At 39.1% G+C, this 24,598-nt stretch overlaps 1 long non-coding RNA gene across 1 annotated transcript; it reads left to right on the forward strand.

Moving 5' to 3' along the window:
• The first annotated feature begins 224 nt into the window (after positions 1–224).
• Positions 225–24,256, forward strand: LOC119696042. The gene is made up of 5 exons (XR_005255484.1): positions 225–595; positions 4,577–4,904; positions 9,402–9,445; positions 9,538–9,590; positions 24,086–24,256. It is a non-coding gene; the product is annotated as an uncharacterized LOC119696042 (long non-coding RNA).
• Positions 24,257–24,598: the final 342 nt, after the last annotated feature.

Here is a 24,598-nt window from a genome sequence, read left to right on the forward strand (position 1 = left end):
CTCTTTCTCTCTGCTGGGATTTACCAGATTTATTCTCTGCTCCATGGACTTGGTGCATGTATATTTTTTATCTTTTATACATCTGTTTTCACTTTGCACTTTCAATGAGCTGTAGCAGACAATAGTGAGAGAAACATCTGAAAATGCAAGGAGACAGAGTTGCATATGTGTTTCATTTCTGCGGGTTAGTCGGAGAAAACAACAAAAGGACACCTGGAGGGGGTGTGTGTGGAATAAAACACACAGTTACAAAGAGGATTGTGACCCTGTAAGAGGGAAAGGCGACTACAACGAAAAAGGACTGCAAAAAGTAAGGAAGAGCAGTAGAAGTGAAGCAGGAAAGAGTGTCAAGGAACATTGATCCAGAGCAAGAAAATGAAGTTAAAAGCCCGTTCGGCTGGATGTTCCCTAACCTTTTTTACAAGAAGTGTTAGAGGAAAGACATGTCGGTCTGGATAAACAAACTGGGACGACGCACCTGCCGAAAACGTGTATCTGATCTATCTAAACAAATGTGTGTCTGTTTATCCATATATGCATTTATATAGGGAGACCTAGAGCATCCCAACAATAATTGCAATCCTGCATCGAAGAGGTAAGTCTCACAATTCTCTCTTTTATGAACGTGGAATCAAATCCTCCGAGTATCCAGCAGCAGTGACATCCCAGGCAATATTAGTTTGGCTGGACTTTCTGTGTGTTTCCTTGGTTTTGTTACCTTTTTTTTTTTTTTTTTTTTTTTGTGGAGGAAACAGGGTTCAGTGGGAGACAACCATATGGGGAGGGAGGGCAATCCTATTGTCTGTTTGCAGGGGGATCTCGTTTTGCCCTGGAAAAGACGATCAAACGGAGTCAGGGTCCACTCAGGAAAGTAAAAGGGATGACGAGGGTGGGGAAAGGAGGGGTGGCGGGGGGAGGGAATAAGAGTGGGTGCATGTGGATTTAATACCAGTGAAAGTATTACAGGGGGATCAGATTTAGCGAGCGAGCGAGAGGGAGCTTTTGAACATCTGTCTAATGCAGCTAATAGAAGTGACATTAGTGATATTGAAGAGAGAGAGACACCACCGCCGATCGGGCTGGGATTACGGGAGTCTACCCAATCCGATTAGCCGCTGCCCCTCTCCTGCCAGCGGCCAAGCCCGAGCCCGGGCTGCCGCCGCCACGGGAGCGGCCCCACTGCGCGCCCCTCCGCGCCGCTGCGCGCCCCGCACAGCCCCGGCCCCGGCGCTGCGCTCCCTCCTCCCGCCGCCCCCGGCAGCCGCGGCTCAGACCCTCCGCAAAACGACTACTGAGGCGCAGAGCTGCAGCTCGGCGGCGGCGATCAAGCCGCTCAGGTTTAATATTCATCAATACACCGCGATGAAATTCCACCCCGCTCCCGAGGAAACCTTTATTCTCCGGCTAATTGAAATTTACAATTACGCTTTACACCTTATCACGTAGGAGGTTAGGAAACAAGATTCTTCCATATAATTATTGTCCTCCTTAATCCTATTCCACTGCATATCACCTCGCACCGCAAAGTCCTATTGTTCCCTCCTACCCATTGTACCAGTCATTTAAACTAGTGTATAAAAAGAAATCCAAGTCTGCATAATTTTAGACATCACACCCACGCACGCCTCTGAGCCCGAAGCAAAACGCATGAATGGGTCATAACTCCGGTAGAAAGAGCGAGCGGCTGAACCGGGCAGGGTCACACAGCGCCGGGTTCCTCTCGCTGGGCGGGCGGGCAGCTACCGGGGCCGCCGCGCCAGGATGCACTCTGCTTTTGGGTGGGTTAATAGATATTTTCCTTTTAGTTTGCTGGTCGAGTCGACTAATTTAAAAGCTTTCCTTGATTATAATAGCAGGCAATTTACACAGAAACATAGACTTGTGAATTCCTTGCACCTAAGCAAGTATCTCCTGCCCACACGCACCATATGCCTCACAATCCTTGCTTAACTGTGACTGTAGCCCTCGAAGTAAAGTGAATCTCTCTAGCTCTCTACTGCAGGGAAAATGCCTGCAGTTTGTACCTCCAGGCATTACAACATGCCTCAGCCCAGCTGAAAACTACACTGCAGCTGGAGTTCAGCCGGCCGCAGAGGAGTGTCACTGCCGGCAGCTCTGCCAGGGACGCTGCCAGGGGCTGCCGTGGGGCTCTCGAGTACTATCAGGTTCAGCCTTGCGCCTGACTTTTCACAAGCTGTTTTACCACCCGGTAGGAGCTACCCGAAGCATGACTCAAAGGCTGACTAGCATCCAACTCATGAATTACAGAAAATTGGTGCCCTGCTTAAAATTCACAGCAGTGAATTTGTAATGTTCACATTTCTACGTGACAGTCATCTTGCAGAGAGATAACATCTAACAGCTCCTGAGTTTCCCTCTTGTAACACTGTGGGAATAACATGGCAAAGGCCAAAAAGTCTCTCTGTCGCTCATTCACACACAGCGCACACACCAGAGTATTGTGCAGCAGCTTCATGATTGTAGCACACCAGTATATCTGTCTCTGAGAAACTACACTGGTGGGTTTGAGGGTTTTTTTGTTTGTTTGTTTGTTTGACTGGCTGGGAGTTTCTTGAATGGACATTAAAGCCTTTCTTATCAACTTTTATTGTCTAGATGATCATATTTTACTAATCTTTCATGTCTACATATCAGGCACCAAAGCTGGTACAAATTAAAACATCCCAAATTTTAATAGTAACAATCTAGTCTGTGTCAGCTTCTTAATTAGACATAGTTGAGACAGAGCCCTGATGTCAGAATTAGGAGCTATTACCATTGAAAAAGGTATATAATGAGGCCTATATAAAGCCTTAGTTTGCCACCCCTTCATCTCTGAACCTTTGTCATTTAAACAAGAAAAAAAAACCCCAAAACATTCTCCAGCTCCTAACAATCCTTATTTTCCATAATCTTCCCTGCTTATTTTCATAACAAAAGTTCATAAACCTAATGTGGGAATCCAAATAGTCTTAGAAGAACAAATTCTGTCCTACCCTCAGGCCCTATGTTCATTTCATTCTTGTATTTCTGTTGATTGCATAGTTGTGTTTCTTTTAAATTACTCATTCCTGAGTTACCATTTTCTTATTAACTCTCTGATGTTCCTAATAAAACAAATAGCTTGCATCATCCAGGTCATTCTTTGTTCTGGACAGAGGGTTTTATGCTAGGTGGATGTTAGATATATTCAGAGGCTGGCCAGTAGGAGACAGCGACAGTTAGGGGATCATAGTGTGTCTATGTGCACGAGCAGTTCAAAATACTAGAGAATTTTAGCCCAAATTTGTGCTTCTGTAGTGAGAAAGATGATCACAATGTCTTGAATCCTGTTTTCTGGATCCCCAAACTTCATATGAATTATATTTATAGATTAACATGAGGTGCTCTAAATCAATTTCCTCCATTTTAGTGTTTCATAATATTCCATTGGAATTTTTTAATCATATATATTTCTAATTTTTAACACATACTTGAAGTAATATATTGAAATAAAACTAATTTTGTAACAGATTCAATTTATAGGAAGAGAATGGTAAAAACATACACATCTATTTAATACAATGCTAGATTTTTACCCTGTGGTGGACAGCAAGTATTTTTTCCTAGTATTTTCCAATATTCTTACTAGGCTTCTTTTATATAGTGCAGTTTTTGAAAAATATATCTAAGACATTCCATACGAGCATGTAGTGAATTCCAAAATGGACCCACTCTGATGTGGAATAATACTCATTTTAAAGCTCTTTTGTGAAGTGCTCAAATTCCTCCTTACATCCCTGACACTTCAGAATGGCACATGCCTTGTACTGGAAACTCTGGGGCTGAGAAAATGAAAATGATATTGAATATCAAAATATCAAGAGCAGAAACCATTACTCTGTAAGGGTAATTTTAAGCTACCAACACAGAGGGTACCTACAGGCAATTGTCTGCAGATGTGACCAAGCCAGGCTGCAGGATCCTCTACTTAGATGAATTTTCTCATCATGAAAGAAGAGGTTTTCTTGCTCCTATTAGCTGAAGACCAGCACCATATAATACACAAATTCCAGAATAGTCATGGACAAGTGGAGTGGCTTTTAGTGAATAAATAATTGGCAGATTGTCTTTTGGATATTATTACAGCTGTTCTTGATGATTATGTCAGAGGCCAAACCCTGGTGGGCCACACACTATTCAAACCTCGAACCAGAATGCTGGTCCCTGCCTGGTGTTTCTTTTGTAAGCTGGAAACCCTATCTCCTGTTTTGGTTTTGTTTGCTTGTGACTCTGGTGCTAACAACACCACTGCACCTGAACTTTAAGTAGTACTACCTAACATGTCACAGATTAGATAAAATATCTGAGGTAAAACTTAGGAAAAAACTATAGAGAAATGCAAGAGAAAAGACAGAGAGAAAAAGAATGTCTTACAGGAAAAAAGGATATGATGAAAAATATGGATCAGAAAGAAGGCAGGGGAACTTGACATATTTTTCTTTTACCAAACAGTATTTTCCAGCAATTCTTTGGAAGAGAAAATTCTTTGTCACACCATTTCCTCTTGTCTCTTAAATATTTATGTATTCCCCAGGTTACCATGGCCAACTATGCCAAGGAACAAAGGGACTGGGAGACCTAAGAAAATCTCAACATAGAGAAGGAAGAGTACAGATTCAAGAAGAAAGGACATGGTCCGCATTCTTACTCCTGCAGGATCAGTCTCATCTGTGTATCAATGCGCGCACACACAGGCACACCACATATGTCCTTTGAACTGCTTCTTGGCAAATACTGCTTAAACAGCCAATTGTGCCAAGGCATCATATCAGTAACTCTACTAGTGCCAGGAGGGAAGAGTGAAGGACTGAGATAGAGGGGTATTATCAACATCTACATTTGACTGCCTATAAACCAACCAGGTAAACCTCAACAGGGCTGTCTTTATACCCCACAAGGTGTAATGTGTTGGTAATCATAGCTGGAGTGTGTTAGAATGGGACTGACCAGCTAATGGGGATGGATTCTTAATGGTAATTTTTTGTATGCTTTTTAAAATAGGATTTAAAGACTTGTGAAGAATGCAAAGCAGATGACATGAGTGGTATTTAGCATTGCTGTGCACAAGGCACTCTTAGGTAGCTGATGCACGCTTACTCATATTGCTCTGCCAGAGCAGCCCCTTAACTTGGAAAGTAACTGCTGCTTCTTGCTTACATCGGAGTGAATTGAATATACCTCAGCAAAAATCCGTGCAGTTCTACTGGTGCAAGCCTGCTGTGTAAGTGATGTGAGAATCGAGCCCTATTTCACCAGCTATTGCAAAGGGAGAATTTATGATTTGGGCTGCTCAGCTGCTGCCACAATGCTTGAGCCTGGGATCAATGGTGCTTAGAAATTAGTAGATCTTGTGCCACACACAGAGGTGAGAAGAGGACTGGGCTGGGGTTTTTATTCCTGCTAACATCAGGGACTGAGTGGGCACTTCTCACAGATTCTGGCATGGTGCAAGTGGAGGACAGCTCTGAGCCTAGAGGGGTTGTCTGGGATGCTAGGCAGTGTTTCTCCATCCCTTATTAGGCAGGCCATGTCAAACACTATGAAAGCCAAGATTTTTGTTATTTACTTAGTGAAAAGGTGTATCAGTACTTTGTGATGGTTATATTAGCTGAAAACATGATCTTTGCTGTCTTATCTGAACTCTTTTTACCTGCTTACTATTACTTGTCACCAGGGATAGCTTTTCAGCTCTCTTTCTTGGATCTTGATTTCACTGTTTGGATTTATTCTTTTGAATGTTTGCAGGAGATTGTATCTTCATTAACTAAAAGGAGAAATAAATAACAGAGTGAGAAGCTTGCTTTGCTGAGCAATTAAACTCTTAATTTGTGCAGTGTAATTCTGAAAATAGGTCTGGCTTTGCGTGCATTGGTCTAAATGAAATTTTAATTTCACCGTGTGTCTAAATGGGGAAAGGATGACTGGGGGATGTGACATCATACTTAGCAGTAGGACACAGCCATTCATTTGGAACATCATGAGGTGTGCTAAAAAGGAAGAATTTGTTTTTAAGTAAATTGTTTTAGGTATTCCTGAGTTTTGGCAGGAGAATGAGGGGCACCCAAGTGAGATCACTGCAAGTTTCCCATGCCTCCCTCACTTTGGAATTCACTCATCAGCAAACAGAAACCAAGTCTTGATTGTGGCAGCACTGCATATGAGTAACTGCTTGGCCACCCATTACCAAAAATCATGTCCTACACTTTCTGCTGGTTTCATTCCCACAAATTTTGACCCACACAATTGAAGGGAATTATCTGTTTCTAACAAAAGCCCAGGCATTTGGCAAAACAAAAAGTCCCATTTAATCAGGTATATTTTTAATCTCACTACCTTTTTGTCCTCTTAAATTGTTCTCTGTTCAGCACTAGTGCTATTATTTGACTGTAGAAATAGCAGGGCTTTGTTTGTTTGTTATTTTCTGCAAATGTTTTTATCTTGAATGCTTATGTCTCAGACATATTCAGGGGTTGACTTTGCCTGTTGTGCTTTCAAAATTCAGGAGATTAGCATTAAGCTTTGGCAACGATTTATGCTGTCACCAAAGATCTTTGGACAAATGTGGAGTTAAAAAAAAATGAACCTGATGCTAATGACATATGTAGGCCAAACTCAACTACGTCATAAATCACAGAAAAAGTTGCATGCAGTGTTGCTCAGAGAATAATGAGGCATATATGCTTACAACAGGGTAACTTGTCTAAGGCTGGCCTTGAATCTGTAAAAAGAGGGTAACTCAAGCTGGTGTGTGCATAAGTGGTACGTGAGTGTGTGCATATCAGGGAAAGTAAAGCTTTATCCCTTACTGGCTGTAGGAAAAAGCTTTAATCTGGATTTACTTGTATTTCATTCCCGGAGTGACGTAAAAGAGTCTTAGAGCCAATCTGTACTGCACAAGGGAGTCAGGTGCAGAGATATATGTGCTGAGAGCCAGAGAGCTCTGTGCTCCATGAAGGGGGAGCACCTTGGCTCCAGTACAGCAGAGGTTGGCTGCTTGGCCCCAGCTTGTGGGGAGGGGTTCCAATGTCACCCCCACACCAGTCCCTCTCCCACCTGCCTTCACACAGCCATCACTTCTTCCTTTTGCCATCAGTACTCCACAGGTTGAGCTCCTTGACCAGTTTCAGCTTTTCACTTCCAAGTTCTAGATGTAGCTTTTGGATATTCTATTGCTTTTTTTTTCCTTCCTGGATTGTTGTAACCCTCCTAGCCCACCTGTGCTACAAGACTGACCTATCACCTTCTATCTACCCCTGATACCTGATGTTTTCAGGGCTTTGCTGCTCCTGCCTGTGCAGTCCTGGAGTGTAGAAACAGTTCCCATTTTGTGACTACAGCCTTGATTTACAAACCAGAAGAGGGACATGTTCGATGTTGTCTCTGGATAAAAAAACCTTCAGATTGGTGGAGGCAATTAAATACTTATTTCTTTAATTAAAACCAACTTCTCTATTCACTGTAGAGCTTTCCCATTGCCCTAGCAGTAACAAAGACAGATACCATATGAGCCTTTGAACTGTGGGCAAACTGCAGAATGTGTTAAGACCAGCAGATGGGTTAAAAACTCTTTCTTTCTGGTTAAATGAAAGACACAGTTAAGTGTCTGGTTATGGAATAGCTGTAGATAGTAGAAGCCACAACTGGCGGTATATAGACCTGAGCAAGCGACTGTTTGAGGAAGATTGAGTGAGCTTGTGATAGGATGCAAATTCAAGCTGCTGCTGCCATGAAAATTCTTTCCTGTCCATTTTTCCAGCCTTTTATTCACACCCTTGCACCTCTCCTCTGCTCTGTGCTGACCTGTGTGTTTGTGTAATGCACTGGCAGCTGAAACAGGGAACATCATGGCTAAAAATTACCTACTGAAAAAATACCCTACATTTATGACAGAATTTCAGCGGCATAAAGTCACTGAATAGCCACGACTGTGAAGATATAGCTAGGAGAATCCCTGGCCGTAGTCTAAAAACCAAGGGTATAGGTAGTCATTCAGTGTTCCATGTGCAGGTGGGAGAATGAGAGAGAGGTATGACTCTGGGTAGAAGCAAGCGAAGGGCATTTCCAGATGCAAGGTTGACTAAGAAAGCATACAGGTGGGGAAACGAAACAGCTTTATGCTTCTGAGCTGTGTGATGCACTGACACCTTGCACTGAGGCATGAACTTGATTGCAGCAATAAAAAGTTTGTTTTGTAGAATATATTTCCTCAGCGACCACAAACTATTTTATAAGAACTTGTATTGTATTGAAGTCTCGTGTCCTAGCCCTCAAGCTAGGCTACGCATTTTTAAATCCTTCAACGTGTGGTCCCACAGAGGCTGTCCTCAGAGCTAGTATCAGAGTAGAGACCTTTATATGACCCCTGGGACATCTGCCATTGTATGACTTGAGAAGTGGTCTGAGACCAGAATACAAATGCCTTCAAGACTCTGCTTCCTTCCGCACACTGTGCTTAATATGAGATTTATTCTGTTTCAGCATATATTTAAATATAAATGTCTTAATGTTAATATACAAAAATACACAGAAAAGTAAATATGCATGATTTGACAAATATCAGTTATATATAAATACATCAGGACCCTTTTCTAAATCTTTCCAGAAGCAATGAAATTCTAGCATGCCTTATAGATTATGGAATGAGATAAAACAAGTGTTATTATGAAATTATGAGGGTGATGCTGTTTTCTAGGGAACTATAGTCAAGATTATCTGGTTATTCTTAGTTTTAACCATGTCCTACTCTGGGTTGTTTTTCATGAGATTTCTGGAAGACATTTTTCCCTTAATAAAATAGATTCATATTCATTTACCATAATGAAATTCAAAGTAACTTTCAATTTAGGGTTTTAGCTTCTGATAACAATTTCTTATGTAAAGCAGCTGCTATTTTAGTTTTTTTCTGTCTTGCTTGCTCAAGGAAGAGTGTAATGGGCTTTGGCTGGCTATCTGTAGTAGCTCTAGAATGTTTGGCTTTTTTATTTTAGCACACTGCAATTTAATTAATTTATAATATATAAGATGTTAACAACAAAATCCATTTGATAAAATGAATTTTATGTGTTATTTATGGGGAAGACACAAGGATTTCAGTAATTCTTAGAAACATTTACATTTTATTTCTTCTGACTTTTTGTTTTACTCTATATTTTATTGGTCTTCATTTGTATTTGATGTAGGTTTTGAACTTCAGATTTATGTCTCAACACCTCACAACAAATTTTGTAAATATTCTGTGGGGGCTTGATCCTGAAATATAAACACATCTTCTTATTGAGGCACTGAAGTAAAACAGATCCCCTCATTTATTATGTGATATCCAGGAGGCTAAGGAGATTTTGATCTCTTTTTTTTTTCAGGAACATCTTCTTCAGTAAGAATAATGAAATGTCATCATGCTAAGGTGAATCATAATAAATGTTATGTCTTGGTTGACACTGAAAAATAAATCAAAGAAAGTTGTGAGAAATATTGGTGACTTTTTTTTTTCCACAGAGATTTGGACCGGCTCTATAAATTAAACAGTATGCGATGACAGCCTTGAGGCGGTAAGTAAACCATTCAGTAGATAATCTCCATAGTAACAAAAAAAAGTTTAACCATCTCAAACCAAAATAGCACATCTGGACCTGGCTGTGTCATATGGCAATAGGGAACATTTTATTGTTGTCAAAAGTCACAGCACACAAGAAAACTCCACAGCTTAATCCTTGTTAGTAGAAATCAGTGAAGTACAAGCGTTGTTTTGGGAGGATTCTGATCCTGTAAGAAATTATATATTTACTCACCTTTATGCTGTGTAAGGATCCTGTTGTGATCCATCTGGTGTTTGCAAGTTAGCAGTAAAACTAGGCTCTCCCTTAATGAGTACGGAGTCCAGTCCTGAGAATTCTTGCTCATGAGAGTAGTCCTAAATCATTAACAGAATGCATTTGTGTAATAACTGATTCACTGCATTCCTAATTAGCAGTATTTTATTTTAATTGCACTAAACTTCAAAGCTGAAGACCTATTTTACAAGACAAATTCTTTAGTGCTAAGGATGGAATCATTTAATTGGTGTGGGTGCAGAAACTTGGAGATAAAGACTGAACTGCTGAAGAAAACACAAAATTTTTTTCAGTAAGGACAAGGCTGTATGTGGCATCCATATCTCTCCCTGAGAACAAAAAGGAGCAGGAGCTCCACTTTTCATCTTGTTCGAGCTGCATAAACTTTGGGTCAAGCCGTGCTAAACTGGTGCATAGCTGATGGTAGGAGGCATCTGCAGGATGGTTTTTAGGAGTCGTGTGAGGTTCAATTGCTCGCTTATCAAAACCCTCACTTTTGGGTGTAATTTTTCCCCTTTCTAAGCCTGCAAGTAATCAGGGAAGGAAACAGGTATAACCTTCATTCTGTCTTTTTGGCAAAATTGCCATTTCACCAAGTGAAATGGCATGAGGGTATGTAGCAATTTGTGGGTATGGCTATAGCACAAATTGTGTCTCTGAGCTCAACAGTTCCAGAGTTTGTGTTTTCTGAGTCTTTTGCTGGGCTGGGGTGTTTATGTATCTCCTATTGCTCAGGCCTAGGCCTGTTCTCAAAGCCACATTTTGAATCTCCAAAACGATGAAAAATTGTCACTGATCAGCTCTCTGGGACTCTGTGAGAGCTTTGCATCCAGTCTTGACATCCTGAAGGCAGTCAGCTCTGACAGACTTCTCTAGTGTGCTTTCAGCTCATCCTCATCCACAGCTCGATCCACACAGTTGAAGCTACAACACCCAGGAGATAGCTCAGTCTACTTTGTCAATTCAATCCTTTTCATCCATTGAAATGTACCAGGAGAGCTAAAAAGGGCCAATGTGGGTTCCAGAAGAAGAAGTAGGGAGATTTCTAGATTTATGCCTGTAACAGCAACATACAGAGATTTTCAGACAGCCTCCTTCCTCATGGAGCCACAGCATGGTTTATGTTTCCGTCTTTCTGTACAAACCTGTTCTTCCTAATCTCTACCAGCTCACTTTTAGTGCTGGGACAGGTCCCTGGACAGACAGCATTAGAAAGTTTTGTGGATGGGGATGTTCCTACGTGAGTGGATTCTCCTTCCCTCACTTAAAAAGGACAGAATCTGCCCATAGCAAAGCCTCCCTGCATAGTAATCTTTAAGTATAATTCAGATCTCTCTGAAGAAGAGTTAAGTTTCAAGGTAGAGTCATGTCTGTTTCCAGTGCATGTACCAAAAATATTCCTTAATCCTGATCTAAAAGAACAGCTGCAATCACAAGCCAGGATTTGCAGGCTTGGCACAACAATGTATGTGATAACAAATGATTTGACATAAATCCTTGCCAGACAAAAAAGACATGCAGCGTAGAGACAGGTTTATAAAGCTGGGTGATGAAGCAAGGTCAGTACCTCTAATCTAAATGCAACAATACTCATGTTGTATCACAAGAAGTCTCCAAAGCAACTTTTCCACAGCTCACTGAAAGCATGTACTTCACCATCTTCCCTTTCATGTTCCTTTTTGAAATAATTTGGGGGGTATATTTTGGATGGGATTCTCATCTGCGTATGATTATCTTTTAACACAAATGTTTGCATCATCTATGCCCTCTCCCTTTTTCTGTGTGAGTGTGCTGGGCATTGTTTTTGACTGGAGTGGAGAGTGTCTGGGTAATTAATTATTGCATTGCACAACCACTTCCTTTACAATTTAAGATTGCCAGTGCTTCAGCAGCTCTGAGACCCCAAGTGAGACTTTAACAATGTGTTGCTAAAAAAAAAGGGGTTAAATGTTGTTTATACATTACATTTCTGGACAAAGCAAATTTCACTTGCACCTGCCAATGGCCAGCTGATAAATATACACTGGTAGAAGTTCAACAGCAGTGGGCCAGTGAATTAGATAAATACCACAAGGCACCATAAGCATTGAAGGCTAGTGTTTTCTCAGCTCTCACAGTCCACTAGATAAAAACTCTTTTCTTAAAAAAGATTAAAAATAAATAAATCCTCTTTGCAAGGTAAAAAAAAAACTAAGTGCATATTCAAAACAGAAAATAAATTCCTCTCAGAGTCTCTTGCATTAATCTGCTAGGTTTCCTGCCTCTCAGATGTTAATTATGATTTAATCAAAATTTGTGGTCAATTTTTAAGTATAAAAGCATCTCATATGACTGGTTGCCAATTCTGAAGTCTAAAGGCCTTCCTTTATATTGCTGTAGTAGAACAGAAAATATAATCAAAGTTTGACCTTCAACTTTAATCCTATAAACAGAGAATTTGCTTACTTTACCTTGGAAACGGATGTGATTCATCACAGTAGCCCATAAATAACATGTCAAACTGTTAGACCGATCAATGAAAATAAGTTATTGAAAAATAATGTGATTGTAAAGTCTCTATGTAAACTAGCTTAGTGTTATTTTAAAATGAGGAGGGCTTTCAGATTGAGGTAAATATTTTTTTAAGGAGGATAGTAACTATGTAATAAATGCAGTAAACATTAAACATATTTGCCCTACACAAGATATTCTTTTTCACGAAAAGTACCTTAATGTAAATAAGCATTAAAGCTCCAGAGGAGGAACTGGGGTCTCCTTAGATCAAGACTGCAAATGGCAGGTTACCTAAACTGTCTGTTGCTTATCACCATGCCTGAAACAAAAACAGAGGGTGAACTCTTGTCCGCATGGGAGCTCACAGGAATGGTTCAGTCATGAAAAACCTGCATTTGAGACCTCAAAGCTGAAAGCAGAAGTTCATGTGGACTGGATGAATTAAGTCTCCACTATTTATTTGTGGGTATTGACTCTGAAGTCTGACAAGAGCAATTTAAATATGGGAACGTATTGAAGCTGCTGTTTCATGGCTTATGTTTCCAATGGGAATACACAGAAAATGAAATATTTCACAAAAAAAGTATCTTTTTGGATGCAAAAAGTCTGATTTTAAATTCTTTGCTGCAGTAGCACAGCACATGTTTAAACAGTATGACTAGATGGGGATATTAAACTTAACTGAATATCAAAATGAATAACCTAAATTTGCTTCATTTATATTAGCAAGTTTAAGTGTCCAGGTAACAAGCAAGTTGTTCTACTGAACAGAGGGTTGAAGCTGATTAGCTTGCTGTGTCAGAATCAGACCTTGTCTGGCATTTAGATCTACCAGCTGAAGTTTGTTTGCACTCCTTGTGTCAGTAATAGTGGAGACAGGCAAGTTATTGTGATGCCAAAATATAAATAACATTTTTCATCCTACTTTATTACAAAGCATTTGTTTGTACATGATGGAGTCTTTCAATGTAAATAATTAATGTGTGGATAGATTGCCTTGCTGTACAATGAGACAGGGAGGTAATGGAGTTATACCTGCATGACTGGTATGTACCTTCCTTTTTACCTTTCACTGGTGCCATAAAAATAATTGAAAAAATTTCTTTTTAGCTTACACGGGAATCACTTTGCTGAGATCATACTGTAAATATGTAAAGAAAGAATATAACAGTGATGGTTTTGTGAATAATTTTCTGACAGAACATCTCTTTAGTATTTTTTGCACAATTGTGACTGTGTTTTAATTTGTTGATATAAATGGAATATAGCTGCAGTCAAAAGCATTCTGGATTTGCATGATGACAGCCTGAACCTTCTCCTGGCCTTTCTCCTTGTCATTTACAGTTTATTTATTTACTTGAACCTCAGACCTGGTGGGAGGAAATGAGGAAATGTCAGGAATCCCACGTGGACTCAGCAAATCTCTGCCAATAAGAAGCAACACCATGAACTGCTCACTGGAAACTCTGCCCCCAGTGAAGCATCACCTTCCTCACCTTTCACAGTGCCTCACTCCATGCACAGCCCTTGCCTTCCTTGGTGCACAGCTGTGGCTCCACCAGTGTGACAAGTGGGACCCCCAGAGCTGGATGGGTCAGGGAGTCAGTGGGGTCCCACAGAGCACTGGCTGCTGCTTTCAGAGGCGGTGTCACAGTAGCAAAGCCAAGGGGACACCTCTGCTTGTGTACTCAGCATTACCAGAGTGCAGAAGAGCAGCTGCTGAGGTATAAGCATGCAGGACCCTGAAGAGAAGAGCCCATCCCAAGTGCCTCTCAGCTGAAGTAGGAAACTAAGGGTGGCACAAGGGCAGAGCAGAGGAGCAGAGGCAGGGCAGAGGAACTGCGTGTTGCCCATCTCTCTGAAGCAGCTACATTTTCACCCGAGCCCAGCTACCCCTTGTTGATGGAGAGTCTCCTGTGGGCTGTGACCCACCCCACGTACAGAGGGAGGTTGCAGGGAGATGCCCTGCCCTGTGGCATCTCTCACAGCCCACTGCCCCACAGCCAGAGTAGTCCAGGGGAAAAGGAGCTTGATTTCCCTCCTGCCCATTAAGGGAATGTAGTGAAAGACTATTTTGAGGAGGTTGGAGTAATGATAATGAAAGAATTTTCAAACCGTTTGTGTATAATTTCCTGAAATGCAAGACAGAAAGAAAGAGAGCACAAAGGTGCCTTCCTGATGATTTAACAAATGCCGTTGCCATTCTCATCTGCCTGGGATCTATGCTTCCAGCTTTCATGTCTTGGTTGTAAAATGAACTTAGTACTGCAGTCAGCATTTGCACACAAGCTTCAATATATTGTAATTGAAAGAGCCTTTTAAAGAGTGATTTCCATAGACAACAAAGCTTACTTTCTATTTCCTTTTTATGGACTACTATTTTAGACAACTGAGTGTTAAAAATCATCTGTATGCTCACAAAACTTTTTAATGGGATCCCTTCATAACATTGCTTAAAGCAAATAGCACATCTGTGTTCTGCTTTAATATTGTTTCTGATTTTACAGATTTTTATTTTGTGTTTGAAGATTTATTTGTGGAGAGATTTCTAACGTGACTACTGTAGTAATAAGTCTTCAGTCAATGCTGGGCAGATTTAAGCAAAAAAATTCCACTTAAGGTAGGGTGAAAATTTAAATTGATCAGCCTGGAAACAGTGGAGAGACTTCTTTAAAATGTTTTAATTTTCCAAAGAAACTCTTTTTATTTTTAAGGAAAGAATAGTGAACTCTAAACAACTTTTTGTTTTTGTGTTTACTATTCTTGTTTGATTAAAAGAAACATCTGTTTTAAGATGGAGTAGCAATATCATGTCATTACTGCTTTCTCTTGCATCTTTCTCCTCTCACCCAAACATATGTTATGGGTCAGAAAACTTTTTTGTTGTTTATAGTGATAATGCAACTAATTCACCCATGCATGCTGCGCTGGTCTCATAACACATGCCAGTTTATCTCACACATTGCTCATCATGTTGTGGAAAAGAGAGCCTGAAATATCAGAAAGAAATTTGAAGAACATACGGCTGTGGCTGAGCCAAGAGAAGTGGTGCTGGGGTTTATAGATGCAGTTAATACTATTGTGAGCAGTGCTATTGCTGGCAATCCTGACAGTTAAAAAAAAAAAAGTCACTTACTGAGTTCCTTGTGCTGGGTTAAGCAACTTACTAAAAATAAATCATCCATTCCTTTCTACTGCCAAGAAATAGAGGAGAAATATAAGCATTGTAGTTAGCAGAAAGGTTGACCTCAGAGATTCTGTTGCCCCAGAGCCGATGAGATTATAGGGAAGGGAGAGTTTATAGCAGAGATTTTAGAAACAAATGCTTTAGGATTTCATTCCACATTTGGGAAAAAAAGAACCTACTGAAAAACATTCAGTCCTTTGGGACATTTTTCATGACTTGTTTATCTTCCTCCATCAAGATTCAGCACTCATAAAATCTCATGCTGTGTTTGTATTGCTCTGTTGCAAGCTCTTGTTATTTTGCAGCAACACTGCAAATAAGTCATACTGGAGTAAGGTTGCTACTTGGCCATCTAATTTTTTACAAAAGGCAGCAAAAAATAGATATACTGCTCATAGGGCAGTAGGCAAGATCACTGCTCATGCTGACTCCAAAAGGCAAAGCAATTAATTACCTTGTTTATAAAATCTAATTGTTATTAATTGTTTTTGTGTTATTTTTCAAGCACACAGTGAAGGGGAGGTACAAAAATATGAAGCATCTATTGTTCTTTCATCAGAAGGATGACACAGACACAATACTTTAAAGGGCATGCTAACAAATCTTCATATATTTCTACCCCAAAAGTAAATTTCTACCATCTTTGAATGTACAATCTAGCTGTGATACCACAGCACTGAGTAGTTTCTATATAATTAGGTTTGGTTGGTTTTGGTTTTTTTTTCCAGAAAGGAGTTAATGATATCATTTACACTTCAAATTAGAACTAAATACGTTTGGGAATTCACAATCAATTTGGTATTTGGTAGGTTTTTCTGACCTATCTGAATATGTCTGCTAAAGGAAAATAAATACCTTATTTATATTGATGAATCTAAAGTGTGGATAACATACTCGGTAAGTTTTAAAACATCTCTAGAACTACAGCTTGACAAGGCATCATAAGACATATTCACATTATACTCGTTGGTGGAAGAAAGGTCAAACAACCCATGGAATTTAACAATACTTTACATTCATCTTAAAATGCTTCAGTCTTCATGCAGGTTTTTGTCATGTTTCAAGCCTTCATTAATGTTACTGTTTTCTGGAAAGTCTGGATTATTTTAGATGAAGCAGCAGTATTAGCCCTCAGTAATTTGTTTGATGGAAAATAATTCGAAAGTATATGAGAGGTAATAAGTAAAACTGAACTTTCATTGCCTTTTTCAGCTTTGCTGTGATGTATTTTTTGGAATAGATTTACATTTATGACTAAGGATAGTGTCATCAATAATTTATCCTTCAGCAAAATGCATTATGTTATAAATTTAATCGCACACCAGATCAGACTATTCTAATTTTAAGACTGTGTTATAAAAATACCACCTTTTTACTGAGAGAGGTACCATATTCATCTGTGAGAAGTGCCTTAGCACTCACCCTTAAAGTACTAAGCTATTTCAACAGGCCACTATCTAGATAAAATTCTAAAGTAATTTTTGGTGCGTTGGGAAACATTTTGAAGTTTGTTCCTCTGTTTCTGTTTTAATTGAAAGGTGTGTATATATATATATTTTTTTTTTTCATTTATTTAAGGTGGACTTAAAGATATACCCTCTAAGACTTTGAAACTATCTTGACATATGGGAAAAAAGGACTTGAAATTAAAATAAACAAAGCATTTTAAATAGAAATAATGAGATAACTGAAAAATTAGCAGGAAATAATTTTCATTATCCATTAATTTTTTTAAAAAGTCTACCTGGTAGACTTGTCACTATAATTTGTGAATGAAAACCTTTGAACTTTTAAATTTTAACATACATTTTGTATTTGAAAATATTTTTAATTTCATTTCATGTTTTTAAAATAATGGGAAAAAAAGAAAATATAATAATTTGTTCCCTTTTCTCTCTCTAGTAGCAAAGAATTTCCATCAATATTTTTGTTTTTCTAGAATTTTAAGCATCAGTGATGACAGGAGATAAATATGTCCCTTTCAATCAATTCTTTAATTGTTTCTCCACTTATAGGAAGAAAGAATACACTGATGTCAATATAGAAAAATTAAATAGGCATTTTAGCTATAAGTGAATCTTGTTGAACAACACTTTAATTTGCTGTTGTAGCTAATGACATACCACACTATTCCTTCTGCAGAAGCCATCTTGCAGATCTCTGAGTTCCTTAGCAATTAAAATAATCAGCAAAACAATTGCACATTAAAAATAATTCAGTACTTTTGTTCTTAGATGCTGTGATAAAATTACATTTATGACTAATTCAATTTTCATATTGCCTTCCATCATGCCAGGTGACAGGCATTTTTGAGTGATTTATTTTGCATAAACTCCAGTCAGCCTTGAGGTAATTATCCATATGGAAATCTTTGTTCACTCATTTTAGAAAATGTAAAACCTCTTCCTCTGCAGTGGAGAACTTGTCTTGTTTATAGACTGCTATCATGGGAGTTTTTGTCACTGCCATGATTTACTTGGAACTGCAGCTTAATCATGCTTGTATCATGATCATTGCTTGGCAGTTGTGTGGTTGTATGTATTTCCCAGATCTGTTTCCTGTGTAATCCATTACCAAACTGAAGACAATCAACAATTACACTGCTTACTGTGGTGCAGCTTCAAAAGCTTAACTGATTGATTTTTTTAATCCTTATATATATTGTAAATTAATAAGTAAAGGATATTTCCTCTGAGTTAGAGCAAGCTATTTTCCAAGAAAATCCTTTCTGTAGTGAGTGATTGTAGTGTATCCAAAGCAAGAATGTGTCAGTCTTCCTCACGAATGTTTGGTGCTACTGTAATATAAAAGAGAATTTCTGTACTACCGTAATATAAATCAGAATTTCTTACTATTAATGTTCTATTTTCAGAGAGGTTTATCTTGAAATAGTTATCAGATCTGATCAACTTCTACTGATGCTCCTTATGCATAGTCAGTGATCTCTTAGTTGCATTTCATTTTTGACAAGGGTTTTGACACTGCAATCCTAAATACTTCACCACTAAATTTTAACATTCTTTGTAACCGTACAGAACTCCAACCCTAGCATATAAACCCACAGAAGCCAGAGAGGAGAAATGAACTGTCAATAGGAAGATCAAGAATGAAACTGAATTTAGAGGTGAAAGAGTAACTTCTGAGTTTTTATTAGCTACGGACCCTCTTCTAGTGAAAGAATACTAAGACAAAGCAGTCTGTCCTCATTTCTGCCTTCTTTTCAAAAAAATTCCACACTAAATGAAACCTCTCCCTGTTGCTGTTTCTGACCAGGAGAGAACATCATCTAAATGACCAGGAGAGAACACTGACTGGCAAGAGCAGATGGGAATCAGTCCAAAAGAAGTATCTTAATTACTATTTTTGCATACAAATACTGTCTCTGTGCGGTTTGTGCCTGGGAAAAGCAACCTCTCTTACTCTTTCTTTTTAAGCCACTTTCTTTTTCCTAAAAAATTAAGGTTTTTTTCAGAAGGACAATGGGACTTCTTTCCTCCTATGGTATCCAGTAACTGTCTTGGTATCTATGAAGGGCAGCATGATTTCTGCTGTCATGGTTTAGTCCAAGCTGACAGCACACAGCCACTCATTTGCCCTACCACAGCAGATGGGGAAGAGAATCGGAAGAGCAAACCTGAGAGAATTCATTGGTGGAGATACGGACATTTTAATAGGGAAGCAAAAGGTATGAACGCACGCAGAGCAAAGCAAGGGATTCATTCACTGCTTCCCATGGGCAGGGAGGTGTCAGCCATGCTCAGGAAAGCAGGGCTTCATCACATGTAACAGTGGTCCCTCTGATTGTCCCATCCTTTCTCCTCTTTCCTTCAGCTTTCTGTACCAAGCATGACATGTATAGTACACCATGTCCCTGTGGCCAGCTGGGGTCAGCTATCCTCACTGTGTCCCCTGACAAGTTCTTGTGCTTCCTCATCCTACTCAGTGGTGGGAGGGGATAAGGAATAGGCGGCCTTGACTCTGTCTAAGACCTGCTTAGCAATAACAAAATTATCCCAATATGTTCAACACATTCCAACACCAAAAACATAGCTCTGTACAAGCTAATACAGAAAAAATTAACTCCAAGCAAAAAAATTGCTTTTGTCCTTAATTCCTATTTTTTTGTTGTCTCTTCAACTGGCAGCAACATTTCAGAGCTAATTTAGGAAGATCCAAAACCAATAGTCAACTTTTGGTGTTCTGTTTTGATGGATGTCTTCTATTCAATGTCTATTGAACATACTAAATCCATTTTAATTCCATTAACCAGAGAAGTTTCCCTTAGGATAGAAGCGGTTGTAGTATTCTAAATCATGAGGGGTTATTCCAGAAATTTTGTAACTTGTGACAGATCTGACCTACTCCTTCAGTACGCCTTGTGTACTTTACTGAACCATGGCATCAAGATTTGCATCATGTGCTGATTGTTGGGGGGCTGTATGTCCTCCACTCCATTGTCTCTTAGGAAAGAGTTGCCAGCTGATTTTTCATGTTAAATTGCAGCTGATATGTGCTGCAGTTGTTTGTTACTTGATTGTGACTGGCTTCCAGGGCAACTTGCGGTAGTTTCCAACACTTAATGTAAAATTTTTAATTTTCATCACTGAACTTCCAATTTATTCAAGTTATTAAGTAAATTTGAAAATTTTCCTATATATTTCTTTCTGATTCTAAGAAAAACACACTAAAAAATCTAATGAATTCTCTTCTTGCCCTGAAGTGGAAAGCCAATAACATTACATTACACATTTAAAAAGCATTTCATTAAAGTTAAGATCAGAATATATTGCTAGTTATAGATCATTTAATTGTTATGTATTAAGCATAAGATATGCTTAACATTCTTTTCAAGCTTTCATATACTTGAAATTTATTATGTCAATCGTAAGCTGCTATGACATCACAAGATGAATTCAAAGCAATGATTACTTTAGTATTTAAAATGCTTGGTGTGTACAAATTATTCAGACTGCTAAGTGAAAGTAAAAATGTCAGCTTAGCTCTCTATAATCCCATAATGTTTAAAGGTTCATGAATTACACATAGACCACAGAGAAAGAGAGAAGTTCGTTTGAGTAAAAGACATTTTGTCTGCAAAATATGCTGAAACCAGATCCTTTAAAATATTCTAGTAATTAATCAGAGTGATTTAAAACACTTGATTACTTAAGTCCTTGTGCTTGAATCTACTTTCAGCTTAAAGCTTTCCTATATTTATTGTGAGTTGTAAGTAAATAGTGTGTGTCTAATGCTTTTATAGATATTCATCTGTAAAATGTAACGATACAGGTTTTGTATTTTCTTGCTATTTGAACCAAGCTGAGAAATGCAGATACAAAAAGCATGTGACTGAGTCTCAAAATTTATTTTGTTTGTTTTTAAATCCTCTGTCATCATGCCACTTCTGAATATCTTAGCTGAATATTAAGGTGCTTCAGAAGTAAGGATATGTTTCCTCTACTGGTAGGAAAGGAAGTAGGAAGAAAACAGTCTTGAGACTAAACTCAGTCCAGGAAATTGCTGCAGAAAAACATTACTATCGGCTGATAAAGAACTAGAGAGCCAAGTGGTACATTCATAGAATCACAGAATCATTTAGATTGGAAAAGACCTCTGAAGTCATCTAATCCAATTAGTGACCTAAGACTGCCAAGTTCAACATTAAACCACATCCTGAAGTGCCACATCTACATATTTTTTAAATACCTCTAGCGATGGTGACTCAACCACTCCTTTGGGCAGCCTGTTAAAATTTCTGTGAAGAAATTACCTCTAGTATCCTTCCTGAATCTCCTCTGGCACAACTTGTTTTCTGAGGGAAGAGACTGAAACACCACCTCGTTGTAAACTCTTTTCAGCTAGTTCTAGAGAAATAAAAGTTCTCTCTCTATACCCCTTTTCTCCTGGCTTAACACCCCCAGCTTTCTTACTCCCTCACAGGACCTGTGCTCCAGACCCTGCCCCAGCTCCATTGCCCTTCTCTGCACTCTCTCCAGCTCCTCAGAGTCTTTCCTGCAGTGAGGGCCCAGAGCTGGACACAGCACTCGAGGTGTGGCCTCACCAGTGCCCAGCACAGGGGGACAATCCCTGCCCTGCTCCTGCTGGCCACACCATTGCTGATCCAGGCCAGGATGCCATTGCCCTTCTTGGCCACCTGGGCACACCCTGGCTCATGTTCAGCTGCTGTCACCAGCACCCCCAGGTCCTTTCTAGCCACTCTGTCCCAGCCTGTGGCACTGCCTGGGGTGGTTGTGACTGAAGAGTTGTGACCTAGAACTTCACCTCATTGAACCGCACTCCATTGGCCTCAGCCCATATCCAGCCTGTCCAGATTCCTCTGCAGAGCCCTTCTGCCCTTCAGCAGAGCAACACACCCACCCAGCTTGGTGTCACCAGCAAACTGACTGAGGGTGCACTTGATGCCCTCATCCAGCTCCTCAGCAAAGGCGTTAGACATGACTGTCCCCAACATGGAGCCTTGGAGAGCACCACTGGTGGCTGGCCACCAACTGGATTTATCTGCATTCACCACTCTCTGGGCCCAGCCATCCATCCAATTTTTAACCAAATGAAAATGGCATCTGTCTAAGCCATGAGCAGGCAGTTTCTCCAGGAAAATGCTGTGGAAACATTTTTGGAAGATTGACAAATGTCGAGGCAGACGATATTCACTGCCTTTTCCTCATAAAGTCAGTTGGTCAGCCTGTTATAGAGGGAGATCATGTTAGCCAAGCAGGACTTGCCTTTCATAAACTCATCTAGCTGGGCCTGATCCCCTGGGTGTCATGTGATGGCGCTCAAGATGACCTCTCGGCAGTCTTGCTGCAGTACCAGGGTCATTGCATACAGGCTTGCAGTTCTCTTGATTCTCCTTCCTGCCCTTCTTACGAGATGGGAGTCGCATTTGCCAACCTCTGGTCAACTGGAGCTCCCCAGTGAACCAGGACTGCTGATAAATGATGGGAAAAGGCTCAGTGAGAACTTCCACTAGCTCCCTCAGTACCTATGAGAGGATCTCATCTGGCCCCATAGACCTGTGTGTGTCTAGGTGGTGAAGGAGATCACTGACTGTGTAGTCTTGGATTATGGAACTTCATTTGCTCCCTGTACCTGCCTTCCAGCTTAGGGGGCCTAGTACTCAAAACCCAACTGATCTTACTATTGAAAAGTGTGGCAAATAAGACATTTTCTCTGTGTTTTCTTCATCCTTTTCCACTGTTTCCTCCCATGTCCAATAAACACGGATTCTATTTCTTCAAAATTCCTTTTAAAGCAACAAAGGGGAAGGATTGGTTCTTTGTTCTTTTATACTCTCCCTTTTACCAATGCAAGGGATAAATATTATTGAGTTTGTATTTGTAGTGACAGAAATAAAAAACATTCAGTATTAAACTGTCTATTTAAATAATCAGAAAAAGTTCAGAACCAATTTTCGTATTCACTTATAGCTCATATATAGTTTTAAAAATGAAGTCAGTCCCTTCCCCAGTGTGAGTTTGAAAATACTTTCATCTTCATGCCTACCTTTCCAGTGTTTTCTGTCAGAAATCCTAGATTAGCTGTGCTACTTGGTAATGAGCATTTCATACAGGGAACTGCCAACCCAAATCATTTAAGAAAAAGATAAAAGTTCTATTTTGCAGCTTTGCAACTCTTCTGGAGAGCTTTACTGAAGCAGTGCAACTCAAAGTGAATTCAAGAATCTCTCTGTCTGGATATAAGCAGTAGAGTCTAACTCAATTACAGATAAAATAAGCCATGAATCGCATGTATCAGGTAGGCAAACTTTAATCTGTGACGGTTTGATTTTGTTTCTCTTCAGATGTATGGGTAGTATGGTGACAGATCTGGTTGACCTTAGAAATCCTTAATAGGGTAATGCATTTGTGCACTGTTTGAATTTGTATTTCAATAGCTCAGAATAAAAATGCCATTATGAAAGAATCACACTGTCTTTGATTATGAAGGATTTTTTGTTTTAATGTTTATCTGGTTACAGTAAATTGTTCTAGGTCTCAGAAAGCATTTCACATTTTTATCCAAAAAGTCTTCCCTGGTAAAATATTGAAGAAGCATTAGTGGCAAGAGCAACTAGCTTGTAGAGGCTCTGGTTTGAGAAATTCTGAGATGTAAGCAATTGCAATGCATCCACTGATGATATGTAAAGCATTGTGATGCACCTGGTCTTTTATTCTTTCAGAACCTCAGCAAAATTGAAAACATTGTTGGGAGCTATGTATTGAATGTGATTAAGAGCAAAGAAATATTATTGTTATGTACTATGTCAGCTTCTGAATGTCTTTAAAATAACATTGATGTTATTATCACATTCAGACTTATAATACAAATAATAAAGAATATGCCTATTATTTTCTAGGTAAATATTAATGGTTTTCAGGTGAAAAGGTATCATTCTCCAAGTGATTTCACTGACCAACAAGATTTCATTCTCCTTCAATTCATATTATCAAGGTTTTTGGTGATGATTTTTGAATACTTTTGATGGTTTCCAAGTTCAACTCTGTTTCCTCAGGCATATTCTGAATCTTCTTTGAAGAAGGAACAGGAGGTTATGAGAAGGAGAATCGTTTCCCAAGTTATTAGTCACACTAAGCTCATTGTCTTCTTTCATTCAAGGTCAGAAATCAGTGTGACTTTTGGTAAGATAAACGGTTTTATAAATATTTGACTGCATAAAAAATAAATTTTCGCTCTTCAGATCTCTCTGATGGTGATTATCATAATTAAAAATGCAATTCATCTATCCAGAATTATTTTGCTTATTGACTTTCTTAAAATACCTTTCCAAAATCTTATGAAAAATTAAAACCTCAGTTAAATTTTAAAATGCACTAGTCTGGGTTTACAATGTTTTTTACTATATTAGGCTATTATAAAAGCTATCTTATGTTTTATTCATTCATACTGTAAACCAGAGTCTTCACTTAGTATTTCTCTTTAAAGTTATTCATTAAAGACTGCAATCTGAGACAGTTACATTATTTTCAGTAGGCCTTATTAGCTTTAGGTGATGTTACTGACTGAT

Source organism: Motacilla alba, chromosome Z (genome assembly GCF_015832195.1).
Source record: "Motacilla alba alba isolate MOTALB_02 chromosome Z, Motacilla_alba_V1.0_pri, whole genome shotgun sequence".
NCBI classification, from domain to species: domain Eukaryota; kingdom Metazoa; phylum Chordata; class Aves; order Passeriformes; family Motacillidae; genus Motacilla; species Motacilla alba.